Genomic DNA, 26,910 nt, shown 5'->3' on the forward strand with positions numbered 1-26,910 from the left:
TTATGGTATAGACTGCAAATACGCAAGACTACATACAAAGGACAGGTCTCCACTAGTTACAGACCTTCGAAATAACCACCCAAGATTTCCATCTTTCTCCATGGACACTGGACGGCCTGGGCGAGGCAAATCGGCAGTTGATACTCTACCCCGTTTGAACGTATCCACCCACCTCACCACTGTTCTATAGCGCATGTCATGCATACCTAATGCTTCTCGCAGTTCTGCATGGCATTGGAGTGCATTTCTGCCGCGGAGAACTACTATTTTAATATACAATCGTCGTTCCTGCTTGTTGACTTCGATTTTGTGACGCTCTCACACACTGAACTTGCGGGCATCCTTAGACCTACACTGTTATTTACATACACCATCCAGTGGCATCATACGCAAGTACATACCGTACGTTTCCAAATGCATATCTTAGATTTTCCGTGTTGTCTCCTGTTCGCGAGATAAAAAATAGTTGCCATGAATTATGACTCGACCTACGAATTTCACAACAAATCGGTTCAGATTGCCTTCCTCATTGATGAGTGAGTTCAGAAAATGCTACGAAAACTTTCCCAAAACCACAACGTTGCCACCACCACATTGTGTTTTTCCAACAGGTGATTGTTCTCCGCATTTTCCCACCTGACACATCAACGTCCATCCGTTCGCTTTTAAAAAAATGTTTTGATTTTTTATGGTTGTATAAGTTATTGTTCAATTACTAATTTGTTGTTTGTCAGTTTAAAAGTATAAATATTATTTTAATTTAAAACAAACTGCACAAAAAGTGTCATATTTAGTTCACGAACTTTGGGCGACAGGAAGTTGCAAAGATGGTTTTTGATTGTGTTTTTCTCTCTCTATTTCCTATGTTTTTGTTAAAAGATTGGAAACTATTATCTATGTGTTAACTGTCGTTTGTAAATAAATCGGTTTAAAACAAAGAAAAGATGAAGCAGAAAACGGGTCTCACCAGAGAAGGCAACTCTTCGTCAATCAGCGAAGCTACCTGGATGGATTAGATGTAGTATGTCCGAATCATGAATACCATTGCCTGGTGGCGTATACTCAGCATTAACCGACAAAAGGAATTCAATCATCACTCCACCGACTACATTAGTATAGAGAGAGTTGGCAACGCTGTAGTAATAATAATAATTTATAGGTTAAATAAGCCTGAAATATTGGAAAGAAGAACCATTGGAAAACTCTTTGATCCAATGACAACTACAGAATTATGGAAATTATGAAATAATATGGAAGTCCATCAGAACATAGAAAACATAACGGAAATAAGAAAAAATATTTTTTTAATTTTTGGCCATATCTTTAGGATGGATGAAAACAGATTAACAAAAAAAGATACGCAAAAACTTTTGGAGGAACAAGTCAACAACAACCTGAATTCAAGAGGTAAAGCAAGATTTCGAACGAAAACACAAAAGACAAGAAAACCAAGGAAAGAGGGATATTTAGAAAGTGATTTGAGGAAAGAAAGAAGAAACGCAGCGGAAGGGTGAAGGAATATTGAAAAAAAGGAAGAGGAAACATCAAAGTCTGAGGAATGGAAATTTGCACGTCGTCACTAGCTAGGATGGGGATAATAATAATAATAATAAATAATAACAATAATCGTAAGAGAGCAGCACAATCGAAGTATCGAAATTGACAGGCAAGCCGCCTATAGGTCACCAATTCAAGAGTTCAACTCGTAGCTGAGACCAATACGATTTAATATTTTGATGCCATATATTTAAGGACTGTTTCGGGAATCAAACTCATAATCTTGGACACGAAAAGTGGTCTCTAACAAACAAAACTGGGCACACTACGAGTGGAGGAACGCCAGTAAAATAATTCATTCTTCCAAAAGCCATCCCCAACTTATCTCCAACGCTTTCTCCGCCACTATTGGGTATATTGTGTCCTTGTATACCAAGAATTGTATAACGGAAATATAAATTTGTAGTCTGAAAGCCAGCGCAACATTCAGATTAACCTCATTTCAGTCTCTCCTAGACAGATCAGTTCCATAAAAAGTCGACATTTTGCGATGAAGCACTTGCTGCTAAGTGCTTGAAGATAGAACCATGTTGCATATTCATATTGCAAAGTGCTCCGGTAACCTTAGCTAGTAGAGTACATGTTTAATTAAATATTTACGATAGGTTGAGCAACAGGAAAAGATGCATTAGGCATAAATCTCTTCCAGGAGGTCCGTTTTTTTTTTTTGCTTTACGTCGCACCGACACAGATAGGTCTTATGGCGACGATGGGATAGGAAAGGCCTAGGAATGGGAAGGAAGCGGCCGTGGCCTTTAATTAAGATACAGCCCCAGCATTTGCCTGGTGTAACAATGGGAAACCACGGAAAACCACCTTCAGAGCTGCCGACAGTGGGGTTCGAATCCACTATCTCCCGATTACGGAAGTCCGTTTATTCAGTTTGTTCACTGAACGTGACGAAAAGGACAAAAGGGTACGATCTCTTCGATAATCAACGTTATCCAAAATACCGTAGAAAAGGGGCGAACAAAACTTACCAAAGTTCTTGTTAGGCCCAATCTATTTCTGATTAACTTTCTTTTTCTTTTCTTTTCTTTTTTTTTTACAATTTGTCTTACGTCGCACCGACACAGGTAGGTCTTATGGCGACGATGGGACAGGAAAGGCCTAAGAGTGGGAAGGAAGCCGACAGTGGGGTTCGAACCTACTATCTCCCGAATACTGGATACTGGCCGCACTTAAGCGACAGTGGGGTTCGAATCCACTATTTCCTAGATGCGAGTCACAGCTGCGCGCCCCTAACCGCACGGCCAACTTGCCCGGTACAATAGCACGAAACTCACCTCAGGACGCTCGGCCGCCTTAAATATGAGACGCTCCCGATAAACCTCTCTTGACCCTCGGCATTGGTGATTTTGGAGCTTTTGGAATTGTGACATGCCACTCTATCCTCCCGAATGCGTTTTGACGTCATTTATTATCCACATGACGCGACAAATTGCGAAAGACAGACTTTTTCACATTCCTTTCCATCATAAATTTTCACTACTTGTTTTCTTTTCGCCACAGACAAATCAAACGACACTTCATAAGACGTGCTACCATACCGCCGTCGAAACTTGAGGTGGGGACGGAGCGAGTAATACCGATGAGTAATCCGGTTGTAGCGGTAGAGCGCACCACCGATCCCGTCCGCTTACAACTGCGAGTACTCGCGGAGGACCTGAGCACAGTGTAGCGCACAACACACGTACGAAAGTACCTGTATTCAATCTGTGTGTTTCGAATGAACGTATATATTTTCTACGCTTGTTATGCTTTGTAGATAATGTAAAGTCTGTTAGATTATATTTGTGGTGTTAGTGTGATATTTAAACATATTCGTAGATAACTTAGTAGTTATATTTTTAGAACATTCAAAGGAATTTAAAGAAATTTTTACAGAACGTTGTTCCACAAATGCCACGAAAACCGTCGGATGCCTGGCAGTTTTTTAACATCACTGATAATAGGAAACACGCAAAATGCAAATTTTGTGGCCGCACATACGCGACGGGTGGTGGCACATCAAATATAATATAATATAATATAATATAATATAATATAATATAATATAATATAATATAATATAATATAATATAATATAATATAATAACTGTATTTATAGAAGCATTCTACTGATAGCTGTTTGGCATTGGGACGTGTAGTAGTATGTTGTCAGATATGTTTTGTAATCACATTTGCAAAGAAGGACATTCCAGTCAACGTTCATTTACGTCATTACTTTTGTCATCCTGTAGATGAAATTATGTCAGTGTTTTTCATTATATTCTTATAAGATTCTTTATATTTAGGTTATTCTTCTCATTAACAGTGTACCGTATCACATGAACATTACTTTTCTGTTAACTTCCAATCCCCTTGTATACAAACCCTTTCGGTAGGTATGCGCCATACTTTGTTTCACTATTCGAATGAGTTAACTATACGAGTTACTAACATTTATTCCACATACTACCTCCTACTCCCTAGCAGTTACGTATATAACAATTATAGTGAATATACTGCATATGCAGTTATTTACAGTTGTTACGTTGTGAGAGAAGGGTATTAATAGGGGGATGCAATACCTTCGCAGTGCCATACCTATAACGTGTTTAAACGTCCCGCGTCAGGACATTCACTCGGTAGTTCACTCGGTACTACCGGGTGATGACGTCACAACAACTGCTCCGCTCCGCTCCGCTCCGTCCCCAGCACTAGTCGAAACCCACACTAACTGTTAGCCGAGCGGCACGGCGATTTTTAGAACCTCAAGACCAAGCAAATTGGTACTACGTAGCTGTGAGCTTGCATTCGGGAGATGGTGCGTTAGAACCCAACTGTCGGCAGTCCTGAAGACGGCTTTCCATGGTTTCCCATTTCAACACGAAGTAAATGCTGATGTTGTACTTCAACTAACGTCATGGACACTTCCTGCACAGTTCTGGCCCTATCCTACCCCATCGTCGCTGTAAGACAGGCCTGCCGGTGCGACCTAAAGCAAATAAAGTATCAATCAATCAATCAATCAATCAATCAATCAATCAATCAATCAATCAATCAATCAATCAATCAATCAATCAATCAATCAATCACTACTGATCTGCATTTAGGGCAGTCACCCAGGTGGCAGATTCCCTATCTGCTGTTTTCCTAGCCTTTCCTTAAATGATTGCACAGATTCCCTATCTGTTGTTTTCCTAGCCTTTTCTTAAATGATTGCACAGATTCCCTATCTTGTTTTCCTAGCCTTTTCTTAAATGATTGCACAGATTCCCTATCTGTTGTTTTCCTAGCCTTTTCTTAAATGATTGCACAGATTCTCTATCTGTTGTTTTCCTAGCCTTTTCTTAAATGGCTGCAAAGAAATAGGGAATTTATTGAACACCTCCTTTGGTAAGTTATTCCAATCCCTAACTCCCCTTCCCTATAAACGAATATTTGCCCCAATTTGTCCTTTTGAATTCCAACTTTATCTTCATATTGTGATCGTTCTTACTTTTAAAGACAGCATCCATACTTATTCATTTACTAATGTCATTCCACGCCATCTTTCCACTGACAGCTCGGAACATACCACATACCCAAGTCCTCCCAGCCCAAACTTTGGAACATTTTTGTACCGCTTCTCTTTTGTCGGAAGTCACCCAGAACAAATCGAGCTGCTCCTCCTTGGATTTTTGCAGTCCTTGAATCAAGTAATTCTGGTGAGGGTCCCGTACACTGGAACGATATTCTATTTGTGGTCTTACCAGAAACTTGCATGCCCTCTCCTTTACATCCTTATTTGTCAGAATTTGTTTCAACTTGGAGAGATCGTTTTCAAAGGTAGAAGTATTTAAATTTGTTATGGGTTTTAAAATACTTTACATTTTAATATGAATTTTGATGTTCAGTTTTGGATTAATATTGAATTAAATTATTAATAAAATTTGAAACAAAATTTTAAATATTTCTGGGCAGAATAGTATTCTCTGATACTAGAAACCCATTACTATTTCTATTATACATACATTGGGCAAATTTCAACAAAATTCCAGCTTGATAAAATAACTGTCATGCAAGGGACGTTTTTATAGGACTAGTTTTGAAGTAAAAAAACTGAAATAACATTTGAAGCAACATTTGATAAAAATATGTGTTTATTTGCACCTAAATGCAACAACTAAATTTGGTAAAAATCGGATAAAAACTTTAGAAGTTTCAAAATTCAGTCCCGACGAAAGTCAAAAGGAAACAGATGCTTGTTCATTCAACTCTGTCTCGGAATTATTATTATTATTATTATTTTTTGCTAGTTGTTTTACGTCGCACCGACATAGATAGGTCTTACGGCGACGATGGGACAGGGAAGGGCTAAGAGTGGGAAGGAAGCGGCCGTGGCCTTAATTAAGGTACAGCCCCAGCATTTGCCTGGTGTGAAAATGGGAAACCACGGAAAACCATTTTCAGGGCTGCCGACAGTGGGGTTCGAACCTACTATCTCCCGAATACTGGATACTGGCCGCACTTAAGCGACTGCAGCTATCGAGCTCGGTGAATTATGTTCTTTACACAAAATGTCATGTCCCTGTCATTAATAACGATTCCGACTTACCAAGCCTTGCTTGCTTCCAGAAAAAGAGTTGTAGGATTAACCATTGTACATATCCAGCAGGCTGTATGCAACACTAAATCCATATTATTCACAGTGACTTAACTTCAAAAGCGGCAAAGATTACAATGTGTTGGATGTCGCATTCACAACACCGCTCGTAAGGTTGCGCGAAAGGTAACAAATGTGTCCCACAATGTAGCAGCGATCACGTAATTAGCCTCAAGCTAGTTGTTTTTATTAGAGTTCATCATTTTCATTTATATGAAATTAATAATAATAATAATAATAATAATAATAATAATAATAATAATAATACAATTACTAACCATAGTCATTTCGATCATACGAAGTTAGTTCAGCCTGTTCTGTACCAAGCTTATCCTACACGTCCACTGAGGTTCTTAAGATGCCCTTCTACCTGATCACTCCAGCGAAGTCTTGGTCTGTCTAGGATTTTTTTCCAACTGGCTCCCCAATTAAAGCTTTATGAAGTAAGCTAGTAATGCGTAGGGTATGCCCAAACAAACTGTAACGTCTGCTCTAATAATAATAATAATAATATGGTCTAAAGTACTGTGTGCGCTCACTTTAATTTTGCGTGCCAATTTCGACGTTCCACCTTACTCTACCAGAGAAGACACAAAGTTATATCTGTTCGGCGATCTTTGGTTTCGTTTTATTGAATTTTGTCGGGTAAACACTAAATATATCCGCTTCCTCTATGGTGTAGTGGTTAGTATGATTAGCTGCCATCCGCGGAGACCCGGGTTCGATTCCCAACTCTGTCACGAAATTTGAAAAATGTTATGAGGACTGGAATGGGGTCCACTCAGCCTCGGGAGGTCAACTGAGTAGAGGATGGTTCGATTCCCTCCTCAGCCATCCTCCAAGTGGTTTTCCGTGGTTACCCACTTCTCCTCCAGGGAAATGTCAGGAAGATACCTAACTTACGGCCACGGCCGCTTCCTTACCTCTTCTCATCCTCTCACAAGGCCCCTGTTCAGCACAGCAGGTGAGGCCGCCTGGGCGAGGTACTGGTTCTCCTCCCCAGCTGTATCCTCCGACCCAAACTCTCACGCTCCAGAACACTGCCCTTGAGGCCGTAGAGGTGGGATCCCTCCCTAATTCCGAGGGAAAAACCAACCCTGGAGGGTAAATGGATTAAGAAAGAAAGAAAGAATGAAACACTAAATATGTCACCAGGGATCACTTACATGGCGGCATTGTACGACATGGAGTGCCGAATTCACTCCGTTCCGCCCTTCAAAAATCCGACTACTCCTATCAGGTTTGAACTCGCAACCTTGGCATTCAGAGGCTATCTACGACCGTTCACAGAGGTTTATATGGTAATTATGAACTCTTTCAATTAAATGCGGGGCTGGGGAGCTCAAGTGGTAGAACGCTGGCCTTCTGAGCTCAAGATCGTGGCTTCGATCACGGCTCAGTCCGGTGATATTTGAAGGTGCTCAAATATGCCAGCCTCGTGCGAGTAGATTTAATGGCACGAAAAGAACCGCTGGCGGACAAAAAATCCGGAATCTCAGCGTCTCCAAAATCCGTAAACGTACTCGTAGTTACTAGTACATAAAACCATTAATAATATTAATAATAGTAATAATATTCTTTCATTCATTTATATAATGTATTGTACACATTCACCAACCTAGTGTCAGTACTAACCATGTAGAAGCTCAATTCCTTTAACACTTGACGAAGCCGTCATGTTACATTAGGACTAGTGAATATTTTCGTATCAGTAACATAACGTGGTCACCAGGTTATAACTTACTACGTAAATTCAACACGAATTTCTACGCAATAATTCGTTAAAATAAATACAATTCTTGAAATTGCGCCCGTAGCATCTTGTAATTATTCTTCTACACCTGCTCAATGGCCATGTCCTATAGCAACATTCGAGTTTAGACACTTAACGACAGACATGCACATGCAACTGGTTTTGACATGCAGCAATGGCCTAAGATGTATTGTCTCTTACAGGAAGCAAAGCGCGCAGCTCAACACAAAGCCCCATTGTTCGCGAACACAGGGAGATTTACACGTCATAACATCTCACAATGATCACATCGTCCGTCACACAGTAAGTGTTGGGTTATGAGAAACATTATAATCAGCCGGGCTGGAACTTATTATTATTATTATTATTATTATTATTATTATTATTATTATTATTATTATTATTATTATTATTATTATTATTAATCGGCTGTGTAGTATTTTAGTATTACTCTCATTTCCTGAGCTGAAGCTCACAGGATCCAATTCTGGACGTTGTGATATTGTCCGTTGTCAATTAGGTGTTAGCCTAGACTGGCCGGGCCGAGTAGCTCAAACAGTAAAAGCATTTGCCTTCTGAGTCTTAGTGGGTTCGGTCCAGGCTCAGTTTGATGATATTGAAGGTGGTCAAATAAATCAGCCTCTATTCAGCATATTCACTGGAATATTAAGAACTCCCACGAGAAAGAATTCTGACATCTCGACGTCTCTAAAAATCATCGAAGTAGTTAGTGGGACGTTAAACCAATAACACTATTATTAAGAAAACAATGCCTAAATTCGGTAGATCTGTCTTAGAGGCACATTAAAAATAACCCCTTTTCCAACGAAAGAAATAATAAAATAAAATCCGAAACTCAGGCGGCACTTGAAACCGATATTACTTGAAGAGAGATGTTAAACTTATAGGCCTATTACTTCCAAAATTATTATTATTATTATTATTATTATTATTATTATTATTATTATTATTATTAACATAAAAATAACCTGCGATCATACACACTTTATGTAACTACAGTCCTATATAAATGAAGACAGGTTCGAAGTTTGAATCCCACTGTCGGCAGTTCTGAAGATGGTTTTTCTGGGGTTCCCTTTTTCACACCAGGTAAATACTGGAGATTCGGCCATTTACTACCCACTCCTAACCCTTTCCTATTCCATCGTCAGCATAAAATCTATCTGTATCTGTACGGCGCAAAAAAAGACGATGTAAATCAAGCGGGAATAGAAAGTGTTTTATGACTGGTTAAATCATTTCTCTGGAATCAAATTATTAGAAAGCTTTTAAGGTTCTCCCCTTCTAGCCGGGCTGAGTGGCTTAGACGGTTGAGGCGGTGGCCTTCTGACCCCCTACTTGACATTTGAAGGTGCTCAAATACGTCAGCCTCGTATCGGTAGATTTACTGGCTCGTAAAAGAACTCCTTCGGGACTAAATTTTGGCACCTCGGCGTCTCCGAAAACCGTAAAAGTAGTTAATGAGACGTAAAGCTAATAACATTAATTAACGAAGGTTTTTCAACATTTGACCATATAAAAGATAATTAAATGGCCAGGTTTATCCGTGTATTGCCCTGATTCAGATTATGGAAAACACTGAAACACACACATGATCAAAATTCAGGAACATTACAAGACTGAGCTTTCAATTCGTACCTATCCCAACGCTTAGGGTTTGTAGTCTCAAGTACTCTAAATGAACTGCCCTCGTAACTACGAAATATCTAAACAAAACAGAAAGTTTCACTAAAAGACATTAAGAAAATATCTGTGCCTTATTCAAAGACGGACGAAACAAACAATGCATAAGCTACGATATAAATCAACAGTAACGTACGTATTTGATCATTAAAAACTTAGGACACTAAAATTAACGCATGAACGAAATTTAGACCATTCCGTAGTATAACAGTACTTTACCGAGAGATACTACTTTATTTGTTTTATAATTATTCATTTAACAATCTGCATGCTGCCTTTTTCTTTTTTTGTATTTTACTACTACCGAAGTTATCAATATACACTAACAGTTGTTCAAGTAACGTTTTAGCACTCAACACTTTTAAAAAATAAATGCAAAAATAAGCAAATATTAAGTATTTGAAATTGTTTTGAACAAGCAGAAATGAAATATGTATTTTCTGAGTTCTCTAGTTTCAGTCTAGTTTAGTTCACAATAACGTCACCCCCAAGTGTGTGCGAGGGACCACGCTAGTCATAAAATCCTATACCTCATTGGGGATTTTTCCTGCTTGACATTCAACTAAAATCTTGTTAAAATGATCCTCTCAAGGTTCTTTCTTCAGAACTACCATTCATTAGTTGAAGAGCTATCAAAACAAAACGGAACAATTTGATAAAAGAAGATTAATAAGTAACCCTTTAATATGTTTCCAAATCCTTTATATTTGAATGTCCAAGCGATGCATTGTCAATTCTCGTCACTCTAGTTTATAACACTAGGGATAGCGTGTTGGCGACATCATCAGGCGCCTCTGTGAAACTCATCGATCACCTCTCTTGAAAACGTCGATTCCAATCAGCCCCACTTGAAACTCTGAAAATAGGACTCGACAATGCGGGTCTGAGAGGATCACTCGCCATTATCCGAAGCAATTCTTTTAAGTGCAGATTTCAGATCGATGGTGCTGGGGCGTGTTATTGAAGTGGTTATTGAGGACGATCATCAAGTTCTGTCCTCACCAGTGCCAAAGTTAAAGAAGCCTGAAATCCCTGCCTTTTGCAATTACACGGGACTTCATGACCTCTGTATATAGCACGGTGTGCTGTTGTTGTTCCAGGATATTTCGCATTTAACATAAGGAGACTAATTAACTCGGCTACAGAAAGTAAGAGAATCAGATGAAAAAGTGGACGATTGTTAAACCCGATTTCAAATAATCTAAAGGAAGGAAGCGCAGAAACTGAAGAGCGCGCACTATTAAATGCAGATTATTTTGGAGACGCTTAGTTTATTCACATACGCTTGTAATCTGAGCGCCAAAATATGTGTTTACAGGATGTTCCGAAAATGTTTAGGCCTACTCATAAGATTAAGGGGAGAGAGGAGACCAGAAAGTTCATGACCAAGATAGCTGACTTCTGCGTAACCTTTCTCACGAGACACTTTTCTAACCATTTCTAGCAAATTATGGAAATTTTGGCCTCCTGCATCGCTAAAAATGTCGTATCCCCGAAGTAGTCATTTGTGCATGTATGTTCAGTCTTCAGCCCTAAGGCTGGTTGTATCCTCAACAGCTCTGCCATCAGCTGTCATAGATGGCCTAGGCATCACTGAAGAGGCGTACTAGGGAAATGAGGAGTGGGGTAGTTTCCCGTTGCTTTCATCACCGAGCCAGAAGTTCCTATTACATATCAGACTGCCAAGCCCACTGAAATGCATGCACCAACCGGCCCTATGAACAATGTTTTCACACCATTCATAGCAGGGACTGGCTGCACAAGGAATGGCGTTACTAGCATCGCTCATACCTCAGTCACTTTCATATTGTCAAAGCCAAGGATAAGACAGAGACAGATCAGTGAAAGTAAAAAAAAAATAAAAATGCTCTAGCCCATACCAGAAGACATAGTGCACTGTAAACACTAGGTCCTGCCAGCAAAGGCATAGTCATTTACGAACTGGTAAAAAATTACCTGCCACTTTGCAAGCTTCACCAGTTGCGATGACTTTCTCGTTACCAGACCATGTTCACTTACAACTGTCTCAAACTCCTGAAGAAAAAAAAAAGGAGAATGATAGATCTAGGAGGCCTCCTCGCGCTGACCACCCATCATCTTGTAATCTGCAAGCCTTTAGGCTGAGTAGCGACCATTACTCCTGCCACTTTAGACTAGGTTATTAAACAAGTGAACAGTGTACCACTACCTGGAACGTCTTCTGCAATGTATCCTAGCCTATGAATTAGAAATATAATACTGTTATTATTTTACTTCCCACTAACTACTTTTACGGTTTTCGGAAAATTACAAATAAATTTGATAAACTCTTAAGTAACAGTCTTTACACAAGACTACGTATAAAATAATTTCAGATGAGGTTACAAGATTACAGAACCGACTACTCTTACGGTTCTATCGGTACTTCGTTCCGTTTCACCAGTTTCTCGTCCTATGGAAGAGAATGGTAGTCAGGATATAAAATCAGGAGATAAAATCAACTCCTGTATACCTGAGGAACGAATATCAGATCCGCTCCAAATGCAGATACAATCCTTCGGAGGGTGTCTACGACAGTAACGTATAGATCCTGTACTTGCTAATTAGCTTGTGTATATCAAGTTTAGCTGCTGACAGCAAACATATAAAACATGTAAAAATAGGACTGAAATCAAGGTAGTTTTCCGTGCCTGCTGATTTCGTGATATTATGAGACCTCCACTATTACGTTCAATTTGAACCACATGCACACCGTTCTAAAATCTTTAAAATCTTCTCATAGATTTGATGAATGAGACGACCAAAGGGCTACACAAAAGAAACACGGAAATAACCAATATTTTCACTGAATTTTGCTGCATGAGATTCCTCGGTCTGTGTACATTGGATCTCTGCCCATTCAAAAGCTATTGAACGTCTTTTCCTTTGACACTATTCCCTCCTCAATAAACAGCCTGCCTTATCTTCATTGGACTGTAAGAGATTGAGTTGAAATAATTCGTACTGAAAGGGCAGAATTAAATTGATTAGACACAAATCAAATGTACAATCACACAACAGATGTATTTTATCATCTCGGGTCACGAGCATCCAGATCACCAGCCTAAAGAGATAAACAAATGTCCTCGAAAACTGAAGGCATCAAGGTGTACAAGCCGAACCGTCATTAACGATAAAATTTAAAAAGAAAACCGGTACTTTGTAAGCCTCAGATTTACTCGTGTTTAATGTTACTGGCTTCACAACCCACTAACTGCTTTTACGGTTTTCGGAGAAGCTTAAGTGTCAGAATTCTGTCCCACAAGGGTTCTTTAACGCACCGGTACATCTACCTACCGGCATATCTGAATATCTTCAAATACCACCGGACTAAGCCGGATTGAACTCGCCAACTTGAGGTCAGAATACTAACGCTCTAGAGCAACTTGCCCCGAAAGATACACTAGTACTAACGAGCCTGGAAAAAATTATACAATCAGCTTGAGTTGGACCAGGAGGACGGCACCACGATGATACACGGGAGTGGAAGCAATGATATCATGCTTAATAAGTCATGATGACTTATCGGAGAAAGAATGCCTTGTTGCATGAATACCAGAAGCTGTCGAGGAATTCCAATCTTCCAATTCATGGAGATATACCCTACGCCTTGAACAACAGACTTCGGTCCAGAAATCCACCAATGAGGACTACCAAAATCCTGGTTGACAAATTCAGCCTGCAGCAGGATTGGTTTCAAGAATGGACTTCTATGGCTCCAGCTGAGTATCAGAACTTCCCCTGTATAATGAGTATACCAAAAGGATTTGATCTACCTCGCAAAACCTGGACAACCCTCAATCGTATCAGGACAGGCCACGGAAAGTGCGCTGACTTCCTCTATAAATGGGGCAAACTTCCCTCCCCGGAATGTAGCTGCGGTGCCCCTAAGCAAACAGTTCGTCATATAGTGGAACAGTGCCCCCTGAGTGCTTATCAGGGTAGCCCAAAAGACTTTCTTGACTCAAATCCTTCTTGTATAGACTATTTGCAGAGCTTGATGGTAAAATTTTAACCTACATAGTGTACTGTATATTTAATTTGTGATTGTGTGTTTTTTATTTTTAATGTCATACGCTAAATAATAATGATAATAATCGGAGGTGAGCTCATACGTCTTAGATTAGGCTCCTAAAAGAATATGATTATCATTATTATCAATGGTCTTTAGCAATCGCACAAACTACGAGACTCAAATTTGTGATTTTTCCTTCATCAGACCCCGTAATAATTTGAAAGAATGGGAAATGTTTAACCTACCTGGAATAATAGAAAAGTCCTTTCCCCATTATATGTACTTATTTAATTCATATCCTGGCAATCTACGGCAGTTAAGTAAGGGATCGGTCATAAAAAGGATTCCCAAAGCAAAGAGGACTCGTGGTGCTGAATATAGAACCGTCGCAATGTAACTGATTTGTTCTAAAAATGAACTTCATCTTGGCCTCGTCCCGACCGCACTGCGATGAATCGATAGCGAACCCTTTTGTAAAATCGGTGTAAACCAGTGAGCTGCATGCGAGCGATGAAGTCGAGCTGGCTGGCAGATATGTGAGCATGAAATTTGATTATTTGAATTACTAGTTTTCAAACTCTGATATTATCCACACTTACTGATGTCCCTGAATAGCTTCCCATTTCATTTTGCAAATTGTTTTCTAACAGGAGTATATCATGTCGTAAACAGTATATTAATAATAATAATAATAATAATAATAATAATAATAATAATAATAATAATAATGTTATTTGCTTTACGTCTCACTAACTACTTTTATGGTCTTCGGAGACGCCGAGGTGCCGAAATTTAGTCCCGCGGGAATTCTTCTACGTGCTGGTAAATGTACCGACACGAGGCTGACGTATTTGAGCACCTTCAAGTACCACCGGACTGAGCCAGGATCGAACCTGCCAAGTTGGAGTTAGAAGGCCAGCGCCTCAACCGTCTGAGTCACTCAGCCCGGCTAAACAGTAAAAGATCGACAGGATATCCTTGAGATAATCTAAACAAAAAGTGTGTAATGTCATTGCTCAAAGGTGCTTTGTTCTCGGACCTACCTAAAGTCAAACATCTAATTGGCTGCCCGTGTAACTGTTAGCCTGTATTCGGGAGATGGTGAATTCAAACCCCACTGTCAGAAGTCCTGAAGATAGTTTTCCTTGGTTTTTTATTTACACACCAGGCAGATGTTGGGATTGTAAATTAATTAAAGCCACGGTCGCCTTTTCCACAGTCCTAGCTATGTGTTAAACCATCGTCGCCATAGGAACTGTTTGTGTCGGTACGTCGTAAAACCACTATGAAACACATATGAATTTCCTGTATGTGGATGCGTATGTGCTCTGACGTCAAATCAATTTCACAGATATAAATACCACACAAAAGATTTATTACAAATTAGGAGCCTGTTTCTTAAATTACAGCAGTAATGTTATTTTAACATCTCATTTACTACTTTTACGCTTTAAGAGACGCCGAGGGACAAACCGTTCGTCCTGTGGGAGTTACTTCAGTTGCCGATAAATCTATCGATGCGATGTCATCGGACTGAGCCGGCATCGAACCCGTAAATCTTCGGCTCAGAAGCCAGCTTTCAACCAGCAGAGGCACTCGCCTCGGCTGGACAAGAGGTCAATGAAACCTCGTAACATGAAATGAAGGAATAACTAGAAGGCACCATACATCTCAAGGATGCATGAAAGACGAGAAAAATAAACATACTTTAGTTCTTGTAAAATCGGATAATGTCGAAGTCGAAACAGATCAGGAGTTGGCCAGGTGAGGTCAGACAGGAGCTTGGAAGACGCAAGTGTAAGTAACGCCAGATTCATGTACAGTCATGTTACCATCACGTTACACAAGCTGTGACCCCCTGCACAACCCGAGTATTGAAGTCATCAGCCTTTCAATGTCACGTTAGGATAATAATTCACTCAATTAAGAAAATTACAAGTGATAAAAGGATAACAAAATAAAGTGGGTTGAAGGTTTCATGTAGTTTCCTGATGTATTTTGCTATACCTGCTCCTCAAATGGACTTCGGGAGCATAGATAGGCAGTCAACAAAATCTGGTGTATTAACGTGATTTCTCGAGCCATCCCCGTTAACAAATGTGGACTTGACCTCAAAGCTCCAGCAAAAGGGAGCTTTGTGCTGTCTTGAGGTTCCGTAAGTAATGCCTAATTGGCTCTCAAGACCGTTTAAGATTTCCCTACAAAGATCAGATCCTCTTGCTTAGGAGGGATTCTACCGAGATGTGCATCAAATAATAACCAGAGTAGTAAACGTCAAGGAAAAGCAATTAGTGACACCGTGTGGTGTACTCAGGCAAGAATATCAGAAATGGAACATGTTAGTAAACAGACCATTTTGTCAATACTAAGTCACGATGAGAAAGTAGGTACTCACCTTAAGAATGTATTCGAGGTACCGAGATTGAATTGTGGTGCGGTCGCTTGGCATTCAAGTATGTTTAAATATGAGAGACCGATGTCAGTAGATTTTTTTGTCATCTTAAATAATCCCTTTCCGTCGCAACATTTGTGCACCCCATCGTCCCTTACCACCAAAAGTAAATGGATGGACATTAAATAAAAATTATTATTATTATTATTATTATTATTATTATTATTATCTCGTTCTGGCCAGCTATGGACTACGCTGTTTCAACCGTTTTCTGTCTTGAGCTTTAACACTCGCCCAGTACTTCCGCAACCTTCTTCGGTGAGCTTCCTTCCGTTCTTCGGTCCACGTCTTGCCTGTCTTCATCTTAGATTTTTTTATTATTATTATTATTATTATTATTATTATTATTATTATCCACTGTTAGTGGTCAGCATCTTAGCCTTCGGTCCTGTAGGTCACGCATTTGACCCCCAGCTGGTTCGAGGAATGTTAATTCGCTTGACTCGAGGACTGGGGGTTTGCAGTATTCCCAGTATCCCTGCAATTTACACATCACACACAACACTATCCTCCACCACACCAACACGCAGTTTCCAATACACGGCAGATGCCGACCTCATCGGACGGTCTGCTTTACAAGAGCTGCACCAGGCTGGCAATAGCCACACGAAATAATAATTTGCGGACGATCTGGCGATTTTAACAGAGGATGAGGAGACTGCCATCAAGCAGCTTGAGATACTTAAGGAATCTGCAGAAAAAGTGGGACTACAGATTTCATTTGAGAAAACTAAATTCTTCTGTTCAAAGACAGATATCACGAGCCTGAGAACAAAATACGGTAAAATCGACCGGGTCTCGTACTTTAAATACCTCGGAGAATTCATCGAACCGACAGGCCTTGAGAAGATCTCACAGCAAAACCGTCTCCAAAAAGTCAAGAAGGCATTAGGGTTAGTTCAAGACATCTACAACAAAAAAATGCATGTCAAGACAGACAAAAAATTCGGCATTACAACACAGTCATAAAACCAACAGTCCTTTACGCAAGTGAAACATTGTCACTTAACAGTAAACAAGAATTAGAAGAAATAAAAAAGCAAGAGAGGAAGATCATCAGGAAAATCCTAGGAGCAAGATATACCCAAGATGGCTACAGGCTACAATCAATCAAAACAACTGAAAAATTTTCAAACATTGAAATTGACATTAAGAAAAGACGAATGAAATTCTTTGGACACAAAACAAGATTACCAGAAAATCGACTGTCAAAAAGAATATTAAATTATGTTAGCTCACTTAAGAATTCAACACCTTGGCTGGACGAACTTCGAAAGGACCTCAAAAACGCAAACATGTGTGCAACAGACATTTTAGAAAGAAACAACTTCAGACACAAAGTCAACAAGTGGGAAGTTACATCAGAGCAACCAAAGCAAAAACAGTGCAGACCGAAATGGTCGGAAGAACGTAAACAAGCCTTCTCAGAGAGAATGAAAGCCTATTGGAAGAACAAGAAGAACCCAAAGAAAGCTTGATTGAGTTGTTTGCTTAACGTCTTCCATTATTGGGAGAATACGCTAATAATAATAATAAAAATAATAATAATAATAATAATAATAAACAGTGGCCCAGTCAGTAGGCCATTGGCGTTCTGTTCCCAGGATGGAAAGTTCGACAGCCTACTGGCTGAAGTCAGCGACATTTGAGAATAGCTCACATTGCACATACATGAACTGAAACCGAGCGAATTACCTGTTAGCTTGAATTCGGGACATGACAGGTTTGAATAACACTATTCGGAACGTTGGAGATGGTTTTCATGGCTCCCATTTTTACCCAGGTAATTGCTAGGGATCCTAACCCATTGCTGGTGCAATGTTACACCACTGGCAAAGAAAAATACCATGCACTGGTTTCTTACGTATGGCATGTTTGGCTATTTCTTTGTGACCCTACGTTATACGTGAGTCATACCTTTCGATTAGCAAAATATTCGCAATCCTTTCCTTTTATGCTAGACGTATCATATCAATATGACCTTAAACACAAGTTCCGTCACAGTCCTTACTGTACATTTTCTTACTACCTCGCAAATCTTTGACTTTTTAAATACTAGATACAGTATAATGAAATAATTGAAAATTCAGAAGCGTTTGGTGAGTAAATTAATCAAACAAAGCATTTAAAAATATATATATACTCATCAATTCCGGACGTTATGACGAGAGTAGGCTATGTGCCAGCACTGGGTTTCACCTTCTGTCTTCCTACAGTCATATATCACGTCATTCATTTCATTTCATTAACTCCTCCAAGGAGATTGACGTGAGGAATGGCAACTGGTCGTAAAATCTCGCCACGAAGGTTCATCTCACTTCATAACCGCACCCGCAAAGAAACGGGATAAGAGTTGGACACACATTATTTCCATCAATTAGCAAGTCCAAATGGATTGTACGGTCTATTCCCTTCTAACACACGGTATCAATGAACCCATTATTAAAGTACCAACGCAGTAGTGTACAGTACTCTACTGTGTTTTACTGAAGTTAGATGTGTCTAATCATACGTCAAATACGCTGGAATCATAGCGGTATAGATCAGGGTACTTTTGTGCATTAAAGAGCTATTCAGCGAGGCGAGAAGGGCCCGCTCATAAATTAATGTGACAAGTGATTTCGAATCGCTTCGTCAAGTATCATGTTAATTTTCAGTGAACTCATCATTTCAAATCAAAGGGAAGTTGAGATATTGCCGGAATGAGTGGCTCAGACGATTGAGGCGCTGGACTTCTGTCAATAACTTGGCAGGTTCGATCCTGCCTCAATCCGGTTGTATTTGAAGGTGCTCAAATACGTCAGCCTCGTGTCGGTAGATTTACTGGCACGTAAAGGACTCCTGCGGGACTAAATTCCGGCTCCTCGCCGTCTCCAGAAACCGTAAAAGTAGTTAGTGGGACGTAAAGCCATTATTATTATTATTATTATTATTATTATTATTATTAAAGTTGGGAGAGTACTTTTTGTTGGCACCATGATTGTTACTTTCTCAATCGTAGAAGTGTCTCTTTAGTCATCAGTCCAGTCATCAGTTATAAGGAAACCGAAAAAAAGGAGCCTTTATTTCATTTTTATTTTTTGCTATTTGCTTTACGTCGCACCGACACGGATAGGTCTCATGGCGGCGATGAGAAAGGAAAGACCTAGGAATGTGAAGGTAGCGGCCGTGGCCTTAATTAAGGCACAGCCCCAGCATTTGCCTGGTGTGAAAATGGGAAACCAAGGAAAACCATCTTCAGGGCTGCCGACAGTGGGATTCGAACCCACTATCTACCAGATTGGAGCTCACAGCTGCGCGCCCCGATCCGCACGGCCAACTCGTCCGGTAAAAAAGGAACCAATGACGGCGCCATACTGAGGCAAGATAAGGAGTCAGTTTCCACGACTTTCCTAACTGGGCCAGAAAGTGATGGTGGTGGTGGTGATTATTGTTTTAAGAGAAAGTACAACTAGTTAACCATGCTGCACAAGTGACCCTATGAGTAGGACATTTCTTCAAACGCACTAGCCGTGCACTAATAATGTCAGTTATCAGCACCACCCATACCTCAGCAGTGTCCATACTGTCACACACAGAAATGTGACCGCGATTTAGGTTTTTTTTTAAATTTCGTGTGGCTATTTCTAGCCGAGTGCAGCTCTTGTAAGGCAGACCCTCCGATGAGGGTGGGCGGCATCTGCCGTGTGTAGGTAACTGCGTGTTATTGTGGTGGAGGATAGTGTAATGTGTGGTGTGTGAGTTGCAGAGATGTTGGGGACAGCACAAACACCCAACCCCCGGGCCACTGGAATTAACCAATGAAGGTTAAAATCCCCGACCCGGCCGGGAATCGAACCCGGGACCCTCTGAACAGAAGGCCAGTACGCTGACCATTCAGCCAACGAGTCGGACGCGATTTAGGTGGAAGCTACATACTGCTCTGGCCTGTGCCAATAACAAAACAGCTCAGTGATGTAGGGGTAGCGTATCTGCTTCTTACACGGAGGTCCCGGCTTCTTTTCCGGGTTAGTTGAAAGATTTCAATTCTGGACTGAGGACTGAAACGGGACTTACGTAGCCACGTGAGACCAACTGAGGAGCTGTTGATATGAAAGTCAGGAGACCCGGTCACGAAACCTAAACGATACGGCTGTGACTATCTACCTGACCAGCGCTCGGCTTGGCAGCGTAAGGCCCTTAATGAGCTGAATGTGCTTAGGTTTATTTGTTGATAATAATAAATATAAGTGAGGTTTTCTGTGAACTACAACTGGAATAGGGCAAAACTGAGGAGGTCAACATATTCAAATACCTGGGATAAAGGCTCGAGCCCAATCTGTCAGCAGGTATTAACTAACATACTAGAGCCGGCGTACCAATTGAGGAAGAACTTTTACAAGGGGCGTCTCAAACGCAATTATAGAGTTAGTAAAATATACACTAAAGGTAGCACTGACGCTACAGTCGCATTTGAATTTGAGCGAGCGCTCTATTTGGCAAAAGCTGCCTTGTTTGGCGCTTTTACTACAGGAGCTTTCCGATAAATTGAAGTATGTATCTTTGTGAAGGAAAGTGGCAGTCTCTGTGCTTGCACAGAGGGGTTCATAAAGGGCCATGGCGTATGATTTCAGACGTATGTTTCTTTGGAATTCTTTTTAATATTTTGCCTGATACTTGTCATGTGGATTGGCCGACTCGCGCCTACTTCGCGTTTATTTCCACCCTCCACCCCCCACTCACACACACACACCACGCTATCCGCGTAGAGATACTGTTGGATCTTACCTTGAGGACTATAATCAATGTTTCAGGAAATATAAGGGATGACACTTTCTTTCACTGAATGGCCAAGCTGATGGTGAATGCGTATACGAATATACGTACTGGCAAGTCATACATCCATTATACCAATGTTATAAGTAAGCCAACAAAGACTATTTTGTTTCGTAATATTGATTTCTGGACATATTTCTTACGGCACTCACAATATTGACGGGTATAATGCAATTGGTTGCGCATGGTAATGAATATTCAGCTTTCAGAGATTCACCTGATGGATGATATTACATATATTTTCTTATTTTCTTGACACTGTATAAGTACGGACCGTGAAAGGATCAATGGCTGCATATATTTGTTTTCTTTGTAATGCCACTGATGCGCATGATAGATTGGAATTGCTCCCTCTGTCCGGTTCCGCGGCTAAATGGTTAGCGTGCTGGCCTTTGGTCACAAGGATCCCGGGTTCGATTCCCGGTAGGGTCGGAAATTTTAAGCATCATTGGTTAATTTCGCTCGCACGGGGACTGGGTGTATGTGTCGTCTTCATCATCATTTCATTATCATCATCATCATCATCATCATGACGCGCAGGTCGCCTACGGGAGTCAAATCAAGAGACCTGCACCTGGCGAGCTGAACATGTCCTCGGACACTCCCGGCACTGAAAAGCCATACGCGATTTCATTTTCATTGCTCCCTCTGTGGATCAGTGGTAGAGTGTCGGCCTCCGAATCCCAAGATAGCGGGTTCATACCCGACAGGGGCAATCCGATTTTCGAAGGGCAGAAAAAGTTCCATTCGACACTCCGTACCTTATGATGACGGCATGTAAAAGATCTCTGGTGAGACACAGTTTGTGTTTACGCGACAAAATTGTTTAAAAACTCAGCTATAGACACCGAAGAGATATTCGATTTACTCTGCGATCGAAATTGACGGGCAAGCAGCCAAATGGCGTCAAATTAATATGCCTGCGGGTAGCTGAGGCCATGTTATTATTATTATTATTTTACATCGTTATGCCCTACTCAGGAGCACGGTTGAACATGCTTAGCTGATGTGTTGGCCTTCTTTTCCTCCCAAAATCTCTTCATCCTCTCGCTGAGCTTCTTCCTTCATTCTTCTGTCCAAGTTATAGTAGCTCTGGTGTTGGGTTTGTCTTCAAAGTGGTGATTGTCGATTTTGGTTCTGAATTTACATCTGTCCTGTACAATGTCTTCTGAGATGTTGATTTCCTGGAGATCTGTTTCAATTTCACGAAGCTAGCTGTTCTTCGTTTTAGACGAAAGGACCAGGTTGAAAATTCTTTTAGTTAGCCTGTTAGTGTTCATTCTGATAATGTGTCCATAAAATTTCAATCATCTTTTCCGAAAAGTGTGAGAATTTTTTTTCAGAATGACAATACTAAATTATTCAGAATGACAATACTAAATTACAATTAAATGACAATACTAAATTATTATTATTATTTCATAGTGCTACCTACGTTTTCCATTTTTCTACGAGTTTATAATATTAACAGCTATTGACTATATACAGTTTGTTCCTTTCCATTCATACAATACGTGTAGAAGCTCCAGCCATACCTTAACAGATGTTATAATTTATAGATCATATGTGCAACACATGTGAACATCTGAGTCCTTTAATTTCATTATTATTCCTTTAAATACCACATAGGACTATATACAAGCGCAATAAACTATTACTGTTTAAAATTCTCTTAAATCATATAATTTACCACTCTCCTTTTCCAGTAAAGGAAGTCATTTACAACTTAAAATCCTGAATGCAAATCAAACACTTCAGGAAAAGCTAAATAATAAATTTCATAACAGACTGAAAAAACAACCGGGTGTCTATTTCCAATTTTAATCACGTTTAAAATATAATAATAATAATAATAATAATCATAATAATAATAATAATAATAATAATAATAATTTATGTGATTTGTAACAAAATCTCGCTAAGGCCTACTCATTCGCTTCGGTCGTTGGACTGAGTTGTGTAGAAAGTCCTGGCCATTTACACAGAAGACGGTGAAATATACGTACACCTAATCTTAAAATATATTGAATGAAGACTTAAAATGGACAGTAAATTTATTTGATTATAATCGCAACTGAACACCGTCCTTTTGATAACGCATTTCTCCTCTATTTATGCTTTATGGGCTTTTTTTTCTACTGGGCAGATGAATCACAACTATACTGTGTTCTCTGATAATGTTTACATGTAAGAATTTTAAACCATATCAATATCCACTCAGTTTTAAAAGCCCTCTCTGTACACTGATGAGTACAGCGGAGCGAACATATTTGCCAAACAGCTAAGATTTCAACATGCTCCACTCGCTACAGTGATTCTCTCGCAGACGTGGTGGTGGGTTTTTTTTGCTGGGGGCGAATAGATGGAGAGTCCCAGGGCGAAAATGTGCCCTTTTACTCATCTGTTTCCTGGTCCCGCTGCTACCTCTCTAGTGTGCTACATCGCGATAGCAAATTTAGGCACTACCATACAGTTATCCAATCAGAAGCCCTGTACGTCTCTGAGTGTTTGATACTCAATACTTAAGGACTTATGGACACTTTGGAGAAGTAGGAGAGAAAGATCTTGAGATATATACTGGGACCGGTCAAAGCAGATGACGAATAAAGAAGACGACCCAACCAGGAGCTGCTCAATTACACTGGAATAATATCATAAACTTGGCCAGGAAGAGACGTCTTACCTTCTACGGAAGGATGGACCCAACCAGACTGACCAACCGCCTCTCACCCACTGGCATGATGGGCAGTTAAAAGACATCAAAGGTAACAGAAATGATCGAAAACATGGGAAGTGGGAGTAATAGAAAGTGGCATAACAGACAGATCATCAATAAGAAAGATTCTGGAATAAAAGACGTTCTAGGATAAACCACTCCTCTGGACGAAAGAGAGAAAGGAACAGAGGATGCGCGATTACTGGACAAACATCAAGACCACTCTAAGCAAACATGCTAGCCCATTCGAAATAATAATAATACGATCAAAATCAAGCTTCTTCCAAGAAACAACAGAAGAGTCCCGACAAAAAAAACCCACTAGATTTGACACTGAAAAGTTGAAAACTGACAGAGAGTTCGCTCATAAACTTGAGTTCTTAGACCCAGAGAATTAGGATCAACTGAAAAACGTCATTGTTGAAACGGCTGAGGAGACGGTCTTACTAACAAAACCAAAGAAACACCCGTGGTGAACTCATGAATGTGATGAAGCAGTAGCACAAGGACACCTCGCCTGGCAAAGATAGACCTCACAGAAGAATCAAGGTAGGTATGAGGATTTCCTGGCAGCGAGAAAATATGCGGCAAAGGTCACCCGTGGGTCAAAGCGCTCATTTGACAAGAGCTGACACAGATCCAACAGGATTTCAATAAGAACACCAGGGATTTCTATAGAACGTTCAAACGCAACCTCACAAAATACACCCCTCCAAGTCTACATTTCAGAGACCACAAAGGTAAACTTGCCTACAACGACAAGGACAACTGTCAGATCTTGGCAAAATATTTTGAATCCTTTCTCAACTGTGAAGAACCAGAATCACAATTTGCCTTTGAAGAAACCACTTGTCCCAACCCAGACTCCTCTCCACCCACAAAAGAGGAAATCAACCAGATCATCAAGTCAGTAAAGAACAACACAGCACCTGGCCAAGATGCAATAATTGCTTAACTCTGGAAGGCCGCAGGTGACAAGGCGATCGACAAACTGAGATCATTCATGAGATCTGGGAAACAGAGGAAATTCAAAGTGACTGGACAACAGCCTTGATTAATCCCCTTCATAAGAAAGGTGACAAAGCAGATGTAAAAAACTACTGTGGCAACTCCCTCCTTTCAATAACGCACAAAATTCTCTCGAAAACCTTTCAGACCCGGGCAGAAGAGCAGCTCGATTCACAGTTGGGTGTATATCAAGGAGGGTTTAGAAAAAGTCGATCAGATCATGAATCTTAAGTCTGTTCTTTCCTATCTGAATCTCGGAAATAAGTTTGCGGTTACCTTGGTTGACTTCAAAAAAACCAATGATTCTATAGATCGACATACACTCCTCCAAATTCTAAAGGAGATGGGTTTAGACAACAAAACGAGAGCAATTATCCAACAGACTCTAACCAACACAACCTCTAGAGTGAAATTCACGGGAGAGATTTCGGACATCTACGAAATCAAGACAGGTGTAAGGCAGGGAGACGGATTGTCGCCTCTAATTTTCAACTGTGTACTGGAGAAAATAATTAGCGAATGGCGCAAAGAGATGTCCAAGGAAGAGGTCGGGATAGGACTTCAAATAGGATACAAGAGAACTGGCCTGTCGATAGATTGCCTAGCTTTTGCAGATGATCTTGCCATGTTCTCTGATTCCCTACATACCGCTGCAAAACAAATCAACCTACTTAAAACCCAAGTAGTAAAGGCAGGCCTCCAGATCTCCTTTGAAAAAAAACAGAGTTTATAACGAATATCAAGCCAGCTCCTGGAGAATTAATTTTAGAGCAGGGGAAAATCGACCGAGCAGGAAAGTTTAAATACTTAGGCGAGTGGATAGCACCTAACAACTCTGAGAAACTGGCAATCAACAAGATGGAAGTGGCATACCAACTAACTAGAAATATCTACAACAAAAGATCAGTGTCCATCAAGGCCAAGCTTAGGCATTATTGTTCAGTCATTCGTCCAGAGGCCCTTTATGCAGCAGGATGGCTTGTATTGAACAGGAAGGTTTTAATTGAAAAGTTAGAAACCAAAGAAAGAAAAATCCTGTGAAAGATCCTAGGATCAATCAGAGAAAACGGTGAGTACAGTAGACGGCATAACAACGAACTGTACCTGCATGTGGAAAGGATAACGGGCACCACTCGTTAACGGAGGATTAATTTTTATGGCCACATAACACGTATGAGCTCGCAGAGATTGACCAACCTGACCTTATCCTAATTTGTAAACAAGAAAACCAAGGGACTCTCGTTCACCGAAGTTGAAAAAGACCTTCAAGAAATGGGGATCACACATGCAGACATCCAGGAACGTGTTCCTCTCCAGAAGAAAGTTCGAGCATACCAGCGATTCTAAGAAAAGCCGAAGTTGAAAACAGACAAGAAGTGGACTGATGAAAGAAAGGAGGTTCACAGAAAGCGAATGCGAGAATACTGGCAAAGAATTAAAGCTCCAGGATGCAAACTGTTGAAATAACGCGGTCCACAGCTGGCCGAAACGAATAATAATAATAATAAATGATATCCCTGAGTTGTGCAAATAAAACATATACGCTAGTCAATGCACATGCTTCAACTAATGAACAAAACAAAAAAGACCTGGAAGACACAGATAGATTCTGGAACGTCCTGGATGCCAGATTAGCGAAAATCCCGAAACACCACGTCAAGATCCTAATGGGCGATTTTAATGCACAGGTAGGACGTGAACGGAAACACAGGAAATTTATTGGGCTCTACCCAGCACACAAAAGAACCAACAAGAATGGAGAACGCCTCGTTGAACTATGTGATAACCATAACCTCCAACTGATGTCAACACACTTTCGTCACTTACCAAGAAAACAGATGACAAGGAGATGCCCAAACAAAACAATAGGAGAATTCCAAATAGACCATGTTGCTATATCTCAAAGATACAGTCCAGAAGTCATGAACGTTACCGTAAAAAAGGGAATAAACATAGACTCAGATCACTACGTATCAGTAATCAAGTTTCGGCCAATCCCTCTCAACAAAATAAAAACGAACCTACCATAGTTCGCTTTGACACAAAAAAGCTCAGAGAAAGAGAGAATGAATTCAAAGAACTTGCCCAACCAGTGGAAAAAAAGACCTCAAGAGCACGAGAAAGCAGATGATACAAGGTTCAAAAGAAGTGGCTGAAATCAAGAAGAGGAAGAAGCACACGTGGTGGAACGATAACTGCGAGAAGACCTTAGGGGATCGTCTGAATGCTTGGAAAAAGTATT

Source organism: Anabrus simplex, chromosome 1 (assembly GCF_040414725.1).
Source record: "Anabrus simplex isolate iqAnaSimp1 chromosome 1, ASM4041472v1, whole genome shotgun sequence".
Taxonomy (NCBI): domain Eukaryota; kingdom Metazoa; phylum Arthropoda; class Insecta; order Orthoptera; family Tettigoniidae; genus Anabrus; species Anabrus simplex.